Raw genomic sequence first — 12,058 nt, forward strand, 5'->3', positions numbered from 1 at the left:
CTGCCTGCCCTCTGCGCACGGGTGCTTCCAGTAGGCAACCCTCGGCACAGAGCGCGCGCCGTCTTAAAGTGGAAAAGCAAACAGGAGTGCAGGGCGAGGCCCGTCGGCATGTGCAGAGGTGTGTCCAGAAGACGAGCGGGGAGTAGAGCCCTCTATCCGTCCAGTTCCCCCTAAAAGCTCCATTAAACTATAATCCTTCATACGTATCAATGTGGAAATACCGAAAACATATTCCTCTCGTTCCCCGGGGATGAACAAATACCTGCACGAGTGCTAAATGAGATCTACTGCAAACAGACACAGTGATACAGAACATTACAGAAAGAAACGCTAATGAACGCATTTCATACCACACAGATTACTTTCTCAAGGTTACATCTGGTGAGCACACCAAAGTAGGGATGTTCTGACGTGAGGAAGGCTGTTAATTATCACGGGCTCCAGACAGTTACTGCCTGGAATTATTTTCACAAGGTTTGCTTGACTTTTCTGTGCATCTAAACAGAAGGTTGAGGGAGAAATGTGGAACAAGGTGTGACTTCCCAGCTGCGAGAAGACCTAGGAGGTGAAACATGGATGAACGCACTGCAGAGATAAGGGGAAGGCATTTGCGTAGGTCCACCGAGGAGGTGGACCACGACCCAGCGAGCAGGCGTGGTGCCGGAGCCGGGACATGGTTGTCTCTCATGGTGACTCAGTGATCTCGGCGAGACCTTGGCCCCGTGGGCTCGGAGGGCGCGCGTGTCAGGGATGAGACCTTGAGCACGCTTCTCTCTGGACAAAGGACCTGAGAAATGCTCCGATAATCTCCAGATTTGCAGTGTCTTGGTTCCGAGTGAGATGTCTAAAATCAGTTGTTATTTTGAAAACGGGGGTTTAATTTCATCATCAGCCACTTCACTTTTCCCATATGGCAGAATGATGATGTTTACTCAGCTTCGTAAAACTGCTTTAAAAGCCTGGATAAAGGAACCCTGTATGTGTGAAGTATTATTGCTGTTACGGCACGGTCACCTCATTTCCACAGGTGTTCAGAGACTATTAGAAATATCTGCTAAGTTTATGTGTAAGTGCGAGTGAAATGCCTAAGGAAACAAAGCACTTAGAAAATCGGTGTACAGCGCAGCACTCCTTTGACCAGAAGTCTCTCTTTGCAATCTTCCCAAGACTGGAGTTCAGGGACGGAGTAGATGAGGAGTGTGGTACCTTGGCAGGATCACGCAGGGCTGGAGGAATGATATATCGGGGCTAATGTAATTTGTGAGTGAGGGACATTGTTCAAGCGCTGTACGAAAGTGCTTACTTCCTGCCTCTAACTAGAGCTATCAGTATATCACTTTCAAAATGAGCAGTTTAAATTAAAAGCTAAACTAAAAGAAACCTGGCTGCATCTGGGACTTGTCAGAAGCCTCATTCAGATATGCCATTGTCACATTTTCCAAGAGCCTGAAGATGTGGAAGATAATTATCCCATCCCATAGACAAGTCTATTTGTTCCTTACACCAGTCGCTTCTGTGGCTGTGCAATTTGAGTCTCTCTTTTTTTTCCTCCTCATTTAAAGGGTGCAACAGACTTATCCGGCTGCTGCTCTCCTTAAATTTCCTGTTTGCATATGCTGCAAACAAACATTTTGTAAAGTTAAGTTTGCCTGGATTCCCCTAGTCCCAGATCACCTTATAAATCTGCAGATTACGTGTTTCGTTATACCTCTTAAATTAACACGTCTGGCATGCCAGTCACAGCCTTTAAGGAGAATTCACCCCATCCAGTGAAGACAAATCTTCTGCAACTTTTGCAGATGTTGCAGCAGGCCTGGCCCCTGGTGACCGGTGTAAGGGTAGAAGTCTCTTGGCCCCACACCAGAGGTGACAGCAGTTCAGAGCCATCCCACGTCCCAGCCAGCTGGTGGGTAGCCAATAAACCTGCTACGCTGGGCTGGGACCCTGGCCATCTCCTAGCTCCCTTCTCACTTGGCAGACGTGGCAAATGCCTCTCAAGTTTGGTCCCACCATTCTGTCCATTGGGCAGATGCTGTTCAGTTTTGGGTCTGTTCTAGCTCACGCTCAGAAGGACGGGCATGACAAGAACAGCACGGGCTGCGGTACGTCTCTTGGGGGCCGCTGGGCTGTCCACGTGTGTTTTGGTGGAAGCTTACCCAGCGTTGTGCAGCACCACCAGCACCCACGCACCCAGAACATCGGCGTGGGGGGACTCGGATCACGGTGTCTAGACTGGGTCCTTAATTCTGATCACGGCGTACTTCATGGCACTGTGAAAATAGATGCTCTTCACCATTCCACGTGCTGCCTTCCCTCCTTTCTGCCATCCCTAGGACTACCTTGCGTTTGGACTTGTCAGCACCAACCTGTTGCAAAGGACTTGCTGAAAAGTAAACTGTTGTGTGGTGACTCGATGGCACAGCAATGAAAATGGATTTCACCAAAATTCGTTAAGTTTTTTCTAATGTTGTGTTTACCTGTGCTAAAGCCTTTGTAATGAACAGTCTGTTTTCTCACAGCGTCAGGTTAGAGAGGTGTATTCTTTGTGTCAAAAATCTTGATGCTCACAAATATGAAATATTCTGCAGAGAAACAAAACCCACTCATAATAAGTATGGGAGCTGCACATTTTTTGTCTGGAGAATTTGCTTTCTGTGTAGATGGGCAGGTCCCAGCATCCCACACGTCCCCTGCAGAGTCTGGTAAGATACATTAAGAACATCTGGCTAATCTGAATTATAGCAGGTCTCCTGATCAGTCGATGTGAGGTAAGGGTGAGAGGTTGAGGACTGGCCGCCCATCCGAACACCGGCTGCTGCTGCTTATCAAGCTGGCACATCTTACTTGCTGGCCCTTGCACGCCTGGTCCTTGCTGGGTCTGTACTGGGCCTTTGTTAGTGCAAGAATCACAGAATCGTAGAGGTTGGAAAAGACCTTTAAGATCGAGTCCAACCGTAAACCTAACACTGCCAAGCCCACCGCTACACCATGTCCCTAAGCACCTCATCCAAACGGCTTTTAAATACCCCCAGGGATGGGGACTCCACCACTTCCCTGGGCAGCCTGGTCCAATGCTTGACAACCCCTTCAGTGAAGTAAAATTTCCTCATATCCAGTCTAAACCTCCCCTGGTGCAACTTGAGGCCATTTCCTCTCGTCCTGTCACTTGTTACCTGGGAGAAGAGACCGGCCCCACCTCTCTACACCCTCCTGTCAGGCAGTTGTAGAGAGCGAGGAGGTCTCCCCTCAGCCTCCTCTTCTCCAGGCTAATGGAGAAGCTCTCCTGGCAGCTTGCCGTGGTCTAGCAGTCCATGCCCCCAAGTGCTGAACCGGCTTTAGGGAGGCTGGACAGGGCGGCGGGCTCAGGCGTTGCTTTCCGGCTACACTCTGTCCAGCTCCCAACAACTTGTTCCGTACAGAGTCCCAGGCGCTGCCCGGGGCACCGGGGCAGGGCTGCGTTAACCCAGGGTGTCGGTAATAGCGGTCACTGGTATTTGGGCGAAGGCTCTGGAGGACGCGTACCTTCTGCCCGCGGTGAGCCCAGGACGTCGGCGTAGTGCCCGCTGTCGTAGCGCGTTGTCGCGGGGAGGCTGATGTGCAAAGGACCTGATGGGGACAGGGCGCCTGGTCACTTGGCCAGCTGCAGCCCCTGAGTATTATCACGATAATCTTTACATTTGGATAAAAGAAAATTGGAGGTGCCCGTTTGTACTGGTGAAGAAGAAAATATGAATTTCAGAAGTGGAGGGAAGGGATTGCCTTTCTTTGCATTAATATAAGATGAAGATTAATTCTGCTAGCAGGATTCTGTCGTCTTGTCAGAATTCAGTGATTTTCCATTTTGGATCAGTGCAGTGCCAGAATGTAAATCCGATCGCCTTGTGTCTTTCAAAATAAAATCAAAAAGCCTTACTGATTGCTTATATGGGCAGCTAGCGCACCTTAAGAAGTAAGAAGGGTTCAGACAGGAATATAATAAGGCCCAGGAAAGTGGCAGCATGAAAGGGATGACCTTTATTTGCAATCATAGCTGAGATTTACAGTTTATTACTGATAGCTTTTATAAAGAGCCATTCAGTTCAGAGGTGAGAGGTTTGTCATCTGGAAATGCAATTAACTTTAGCCTTATCCCAATCCCCCTGGTCTTAGTGTGAGAGCAGCACTTCAGCAATATCATGATTTTCCCTCTAATTTCTTTTTTCCCCTACATTTTTGTCTCTTATATCCCTTGTTCTTTGGCATAAATGCAGGTGCATGTGTTTTGCCGCTATTATTTCATTATTATTAGATGCACCTTTGAATTTTTTATTAGATCCAACTTGATTTTTGAATGAGAAGATTTCAAAGAAGAGTGACATTTAAACCTGAGAAGAACTAAGATAACTCACGGAATGAAATTGTGCTATATATGTCAAAAATTAATTACAGACATGGAGAATCTCAAAAAAAAGAGGGGAGAAAAGAAGAAACAGTTGCTTTTTAAATAGCAATGATTATTGCTCTTCCACACATAAAGCCCATATACCGACACCCATCCTTGCACTCGCAGGATTTAGCCTTGATGTTTGGTTATGTACGCGTATACATCAGCCAGATGCGGACGCACCGTACGTGCCCGCATATCTGCACACCAAGGAGTAGGGCATGAGCAAATGAAAGGAGTTTTGGTATCCCTGCTGTGTGTGTACGAGAAATCCCTAAAGGTCTATTTCTGTTTCGCAGGTTCGCTTTTATGGCCCTCTCTTGTCTGTTAAGTCAGGTCTGTAGGAATTTAAGAGCCAGACACAAAAGCAAGAATTTAGTGCACTTGGCCAGTTGGTTTAGGCTGTTTGACATATAGCCCTGTATATTTTCCACAGTAGGCGCTGCCAGACAGATCAGAGGAGCGAGCCCCTGTGCCGGAGACGTTAGCCCGGCGGAGCGGGGTCCCTCCTGCGGCCGGGGGCTGCTTACCTGCCCTGCCCCGGCCCCGCTGCGCCCCGTGCTCCTGCGTTACAACGCACCGGCCAAAGGGACTTCGGAAATTCCTACGGGCTCTGCTTACTCCCGGGTAAACTAGAGCAGAATAATTACTGCCACCGTGGTTTTCATCCCTGTTTTATTGTGGCTATTATTTTCATCAGTGTTAGAGGTTAATATCCCTATTTTTCTCCTCTGCTGCCTGAACACAATAGGGGCTTAGCACAGAGTCAGCCCAGGTAGCCGCGGCAGGGAGGCCATCTCCACCGGCCCGGATTAACGCGTCTCTAACGAGGGTCCCCAGCCCGGGGTAGGAACGGCCCCGGCTGCAGCTCGTCCCGGTGGCACGCGGAGCTGGGGCCGCCGTGCAGCGTTTCTTGTTTTGTCTTGGTAAGAAAGACAAAGACTGACGATGGCGCGAAAGCGGGCGGGCACGGAGTGCGGGCAGCACCGGGCTGGAGGGTCTTGCACCCCAGAGGCACCCCCTTCGTTCTGCGTCTGGGCTCATCTTGTCTAGCCGGGGTGTTTGTGAGGCACCTGCCCCAGCAGCACCCAGGTGTCTAATAGAGCGGAGAAAAGGCAGCCTGGTTTCAGTGTCCTTAAAAACACCTTTCTGCGGTGCAAACAAGCGTTAATGTGAAAGGGGAGATGGCCTCAAACAGCATGCTCTCCAACTGGAAACGTGAACGCTGCCCTTTGCTGCAGAAAGCTTTTGTTCTAAGGTGCTCTTTATCTTGATGATATTCCAGTCCAAAAAGCCGCCTTCCTGGCTCTTGACAGCAATAAAGAAACCTCAGTTGTACTTATAGATTTTATTTTTTTCCCCCCGAAGATCCAGAACTGGGTAAGGGTGTCCTTGGTAGGAATGCTTACCTTTATTTTCTTTCTTTTTTCCCCTTTTTTTTTAAGCTGAGTGCTTTTATCTTCAAACTCCTGGTTACACAGGAAGGATAGTGCTGCTTGCAGTGCAATTATTTATTTTGTTTGGGGGCAGCGGATCTGATTTTCCTGAGCTGAGAAATGGGATCAGTTTGTAAAACCTGAGGTAAATCTCTCCTGCTCCCGGGGAAAGGGAGCAGCCGTAGAGATGCTGCAGGTACAGCAGGACAGAGCACCGGTTAGAAATAACGGTGTTCGGTGTTTCCCATTGTGTGATGGAAACGGAATCAGCTAAAATGTAAATAAACTTTCATTTTGTTGTTAATATCCTAGACAAGCTCTTCAGTCCTGATTTTTATTTGTTTTCCTGTTCTGAGTATCGGGGTGAAAAAAAATGAGTTCACAGATCATCAAGTAGCTGGCTCAGGTTTTGATCTGTAAGGTGAAGAACGATTTTGGCAGCGGTTTTCCTCACAGCAGCCAGGTACCTTTTAAAAAGTCCATGGGAATAAGACAAAATAAAAATGAAGGTACCACATGCTGAAAGGCATACGGAAAGCTCTGGGGATTACTGGGCTTGGGCTGCTCCCGGTTGCTGCCGAGCCCGCTGCTGCAGCGGTGGGAGCCGCTCCAGACCCCGGGTGCGGGAGCCGCAGGACCCTCGGCACCAGGGGATTGGGACAGAGGGACCGGGCTTTGGGCAATTCTGCAGTTTAACGTCGCGTTGAGTGCGTCGAGCTCCGGCTTCTGACGTGCCGCGCAGAGGGGAGGACGTGCCGCGCGGCCGGGCTCCCGCGGGCCGTGAGTTTTAGCAGCGTCACCAGCGCCACGACCTCCGTGGCCCGTGAGCCGCCGCTGTCGGCGCGGCAGCCCAGCAGCGTGGCCCTTGGGGCAACCCCTCGCATCTCAGTGTTTGCCACCGCCCGTTAACGGTGCATTTCAATGATGTCGCCCAACATTCCCTTCCAGTACGAACCCATGGGATACAATGGGGTGCTATGTGCTTATATATGGTTAAAACAGGTAGGTAAAAAGAAAGGATTATATACGCCCTGTAAAGAAAGTCCACAGTAACTGGTAAACATACCACTACAGTGGTGGATCCTGAATCAATGCTAATAAATAAAACAGGATAAAAATACTTTGCTATGTTTTTAATTGATGGATAACAGATAATAATTATCATTAAGACTAGTAGGATACCAATACTAAGTATTGCCTATGGTTGGACTAGATGATCATTGTAGGTCCCTTCCAACTGCACTATTCTACAGAAATCAGGATGAGACCTATAATTAATGATTTAGAATTTTCATTAAGGATCTAGAAAAAGGTACAAAATCAAATGTGACTAATTGAGGTTAATCTCAAAATCAGAAGTAGCAAATGCCGGTGGGACAGAAGCCAACTTTAGGACCCTGGAGAAATTAGAAATATGTACTTCAGGTATCAAAATGATATTCAGCCCAAAGGAATGTAGCCTTGCACCCGGACAGATGGAGAAGTAGCACAGGTCTGAAGTAAAGATTTCAAGAGACTGAGTCAGAGAAGGATCTGTCGTGGAATTCAATCAAAAAGTCACATTGCAATAAAAACGTCATTTTTTGTCATATGTGACTATGCAGCGGGATTACATTTGAAGTCCGGAGGTTCGATAGTGTGATCTACTCGGCTTGGGCACCCAGTCTTGGGCTTGGGCCCCCTTTTGAGCACTGGGCACCAGTGCTGGGCACATTTTGAGCACTGGGCACTTTGGCTTGGGCACCGTTTTGAGCACTGTGTTTCTGCCTGACGCCTTTCGGAGAGGAGGTGGAGAAATTCCCGCGTGGGAGCCAGCGTCTTCCTGCCTACGTGAGGGCTCTGGGAAGCGCTGAGCTTTCCTCGAGGAGAGGGGAAAAAGGCGTCCCCCTTGAGCGACCGATGAGAAAAGCAACTTTTCCTTCTGATTATTAGGAGCAATTTTATAAAACTGCCCATGGTTTTTGGGCAGTAGTAATAGCAAAACCAAACAAAAAAAACCCTGAAAGAATTCCTAGAGCTTGGAGAGGCCGCAGGGCCGGTCATACTGCAGCTGCTCCGCTTCCGTTCCCGCGGGTCCTGCCGTGCTGCCGGCCCGGCGGGGTCTGGGGCAGGGATCCTGCCACCGGCTTCCAAAGCTCTCCAAGCTTTTTGGTATGATCCTTTTGCCTGTGTTGTTTTTTTTTTTCCCCAGCAGCTGCAGATGGATGGCACATTTACTCCTGTAATAAGTTAGTCATTCTGCTTCTAATTTTCTCCTGGCGGATTGCGGGCGGGAGGACTTGCATCTGTGTTTTTCTTAGGAGTGTGAAGAATTAAGGATAATCGAGGTGTCGGGTACCTCACCTGGTGCTGCCCCTGCTGTCTGTACAGTCCAGGTCCGCATCCGTCTTCCTCTTTTCTGCGGAGAGGCAGCAGGGTTTCCGTTGCTGCTTAGTGTGTGTCGTATCTGAGCATTCAGTAGCGTTTTAGTTGCTTTAAGTCTTTAAGGCAGAGATATTGATACAGCCAATTATTTTTAAGTGAAAGGCATGTGGGGCAGAATCGCCAAAGGAAGCTTGCTTTGAATTTTTAGGGAGACTCGGAGCAAGAACAGTGGGAACGTCTATGGCTAAGGGAGCTGGGCTGCTTTCTGTTTGGTTTCTCTATTTTCATTTTGGCAGAGAAAGTAAATTTTGGTACCGGCACCTGTGCTCCCTCGCGCGGGTCGCTGGCAGATGTCTCGGCGCTAACGGGAGCGGGTGGAGCGGCTGCCTGTGCTTCCTACGGCAGAGTTAGCGCGACAATAAAACAAATGCACTTTACAGAGCATTATCTATTTTACCTTACTCGTTTGCACGTGAACATAAATGGGTTCATGTGAAACATGGATAATAACCAAGATGCGGTAGGAAATTAATTAGAATTTATTTATAATTACACACCTAACTTGAACCTATTAGTTACACTATCTGTTCTTAATTGCTTTTGTTTTGTGAATTTCTTCTGACTTTAAAAAATATGATAGCATTTAATTTAAACATTCTGTGAAGTTTATACTTAGAAACACGTGTTAAATCCAAATGGGGTAATTTTTTGCAACTGGGAAATTATGTTTTGAAGAGTTAAGCAGTCTGTGCTTTAGATACTTAGACTGAAGCCCTGGGATAGAACTTAAGGTATATGTAAAATCCTGAAAAAAGGAAAATAAATATAGGAATTTATTTCCAGATTGCCATCTCTCTCTCTTTATTTTTTATTTTTATTTTTGTATGTGCAAATGGTAAAGTTATACAAGGGATTGTATAGACACAGTTTCTAAGAATTTTTGTATTTCAAAATTTGATTTTGTTCCCAGTTGTAACGAAACCCTGAAACCAGAAGGAAATGCTTTAAAAAAAATTATGTATCTATCAAATTTTTAGATTTTCACTTCTTGAAATTTAATATTAAATATACAGTAGAAGCTCTAGAAAAAAAAATTAAAATAGAGACTAGAAAGATTTTGTTCCAAAAACGACAGATAGCAAATGGGGAATAAAATGGTAGTTCAGTGTTGTTAGACCATTTTTTTGCAAACTTTGTTTTACAAATGATTCTTAGGTGAAATCTTCAAAATTGGCAAAGCATTTTAATTTCCATTGATCCTCAGCCTTCTGTGGGACAGTTGTTTCTTTGTTTCTAGAATGGGCTTTATTTCTAACTTAGGAAAGCGGGCTTAAAACCGCTTTGGAAGGGAGGTAAACCATTTCCGAGAGTTAGAAGTTAGATGAGGCTTCTTTGGGGAAAAACCATCAGAAAACTGTCAGCGCCGGGGTGGTGCCGCTGCGGGTTTCCTCGCAGGCTGGTCGCTCGGGGACGCGGGGTGCAGCCGAGCCGGCCGTGCTCGTCCCCTGCCCCTGGGAAGGTCCCGCGCAGCCGGGGCTGGGGCTGGAGCGGACGACGCGCCGAGGTCCCTGCTGCCCCAGCCTGCGCCAATGCCCCCGTCCCCCTTCCGTAGGGTGACACGGGCTGAACGCATACAAGCTTTTGCTTTTTTGCATGCTGTTCCGCTTAATTCAGCAAATACTGCTCCACTTCTAAAGAGTTTCTCAAGGTGGACGCTAAGCTCCTGGTTTTCCCAACAGCGGCTCCGCCTCGTGCTCTCGCAGTTGACGTACGACTGACTTCTTCAGGACTACGTGTATCGTTACAAAATGCAATCTGTGCCTATGATGTGATTTGTTTTATTTTATTTTGTAAGTAAAACACCTGTCCAGTGACTCATAAAACTGTAAACGCCCTGGCGGCCGGCCCCGGGAGGGTGCTGTCTGAGGGGTTCTGCAGAGCCGAGGGAGGTGGGCGTTGGAGACCCGAAACCCCGGGGACCGTCCCGCCGGCGTGTACCCTGATGCCAGCGGGTGTCAGTGGAAGCTGTCGTGCCTTAACTGATTTAATTATGCACAGAATGGGTTTAGCCTCCAAGTCTTAGTCTGGCTTGGAATAACCTTGACCATCATCTCTGGCCACAAGGGCAGCAGCCTGGACGGCCAGGCTGGGCGACGCTGCAAAGGCGTTTGGGCTCTACCTCCGACCGTTTCTGTTAAATCCCGAGATGGAGGCGTTGGCCGGAGCACAGGGGCAAACCGCAGCCAAGTGCTGCGGCTGCTGCTGAAAGCTGGGCCTGCGGAAGCGACCTCCGGCTGGCTTGGTGGCAATGCTGGGAACCCCGGGTCTAGGTTAGGAGAGAAGAGGTGTGGAATTCCTGTTTCTTCTGTTTCAGGTGTATGATTTTGATGGTGAAGGAAGCTGCTGCGCTACATAGCTTGAGTAACACAGGAATGAATCAAAGTTTGGTTTGTGCTGGTTAATGGCATCTTCTGCACTCATGTCTATGGTTTTTCGTGTAGTGTTTTGCAAGGAACCAGCGTGTGTGAAAATGTTTGGACTTTCTGGGAGACGTTCAGAACTAAATGAACAATATTTCCTATCGCTTCATGGAGTATAAAGGACCCAGAGGTCAACAATCACTGCAGATCACTCTACTTTTATTTTGTCTCAAGTAGTTATTTTCCAGTCTCTGTATTGGTCACATATTGGTCACGTTTATGTAATTGCAAAAGAGAAATGACGGCTTCATAGATCTGCTTGGAAGGAATTTATCTGTATCGGATAGTTTAGACTTGAAGATTATCTATAGGTGCAAAGAATGATGAGTAGGATGCAACAAGGTGTAAAATGCTCGATAAAGTTAGTGGAGGACTTGCTGACATCGCTGGGTTTGATTTGAATCTCTTCTCTATCCAGTTAATATTTTGTTAAAAGGAAAATTTGGCTTTATAGGCATCTTTAAGAACTGTGACTACTGCTATCTTGCTTTTTTAATTTCGCATAACGTAAGCTTCTTTATTTCTATTACTCTGTATTTACAATCACAGACTTTGGTATCGTCGCTACGCTTTAGCCTGGTGGGTTCCCTCGCGTGGCAAGGCCGGCTTGTGCTGTCCTGTGCCGAAAATCCTTTCTTACCTCTTGGATGTGCTAATACCGATGAGGAGCACTTTTTTCCTTTCTTTACTGTTTTCAGTCTCTCTGGTGGGAAATGCTTTGCAATTCAGGATAAGTTTTTACTTTCAAGCAAGAAACTAAGGAGAAAAACACCTTTAGTTTTTTACTGGGCTGAGAGATTTGGTGCTGCTGCGTGAAGCAACACACAACGTTTGGCCGCTGTTTTTCTCTCTGGGGGAATAGAAACATTAAATCTTATTATATGATGATGCTACATTATTTAAATTTTTCCTCATAGATTTGCTCACACTGATAATTTCTAGGTGTTCTTTAAAAGCAGAATAGAAATAGCATGAAAAATTTACTCATACATTATAGTCAATCCTGAAAAATAGTCTGGTCCCCTATCTGCTTATTGATACAATTAAAACTGGATTAGTTGGGTGGATTATAGAGTTTTCTGAAGTCATTAGGGAGTTTTCTGTCTCTTGCGACCACCCTATCCCCGAGTTTAGCTATGTTATGAACTGGCTCATACCAGCGAGGTTTGGCTACATTTTGATCTTAAGCCTTTTCTCTAGTTTCTGACTTGCACATGAGTGCGTGATGGTGGTTGTGTCTTATTAGACCCGAGTGTGAGCATAAATCCTTCAGACTCCTGATTTCAATAGTAAAGCCAGCCCAAGGCGCGACAGGGGAGCGACAGACGAGCAGGTGGGGTTAGGGCGAGGCAGGA

General features: G+C 47.1%; 1 protein-coding gene across 1 annotated transcript in view; it reads left to right on the plus strand.

Moving 5' to 3' along the window:
* Positions 1–12,058, plus strand: part of ZFHX3 (zinc finger homeobox 3) — a 693,289-nt gene that overhangs the window by 191,401 nt on the left and 489,830 nt on the right. The window lies entirely within an intron of this gene.

The sequence above is a fragment of the Ciconia boyciana genome, chromosome 9 (assembly GCF_034638445.1).
Source record: "Ciconia boyciana chromosome 9, ASM3463844v1, whole genome shotgun sequence".
In the NCBI taxonomy this organism is placed as follows: Eukaryota; Metazoa; Chordata; class Aves; order Ciconiiformes; family Ciconiidae; genus Ciconia; species Ciconia boyciana.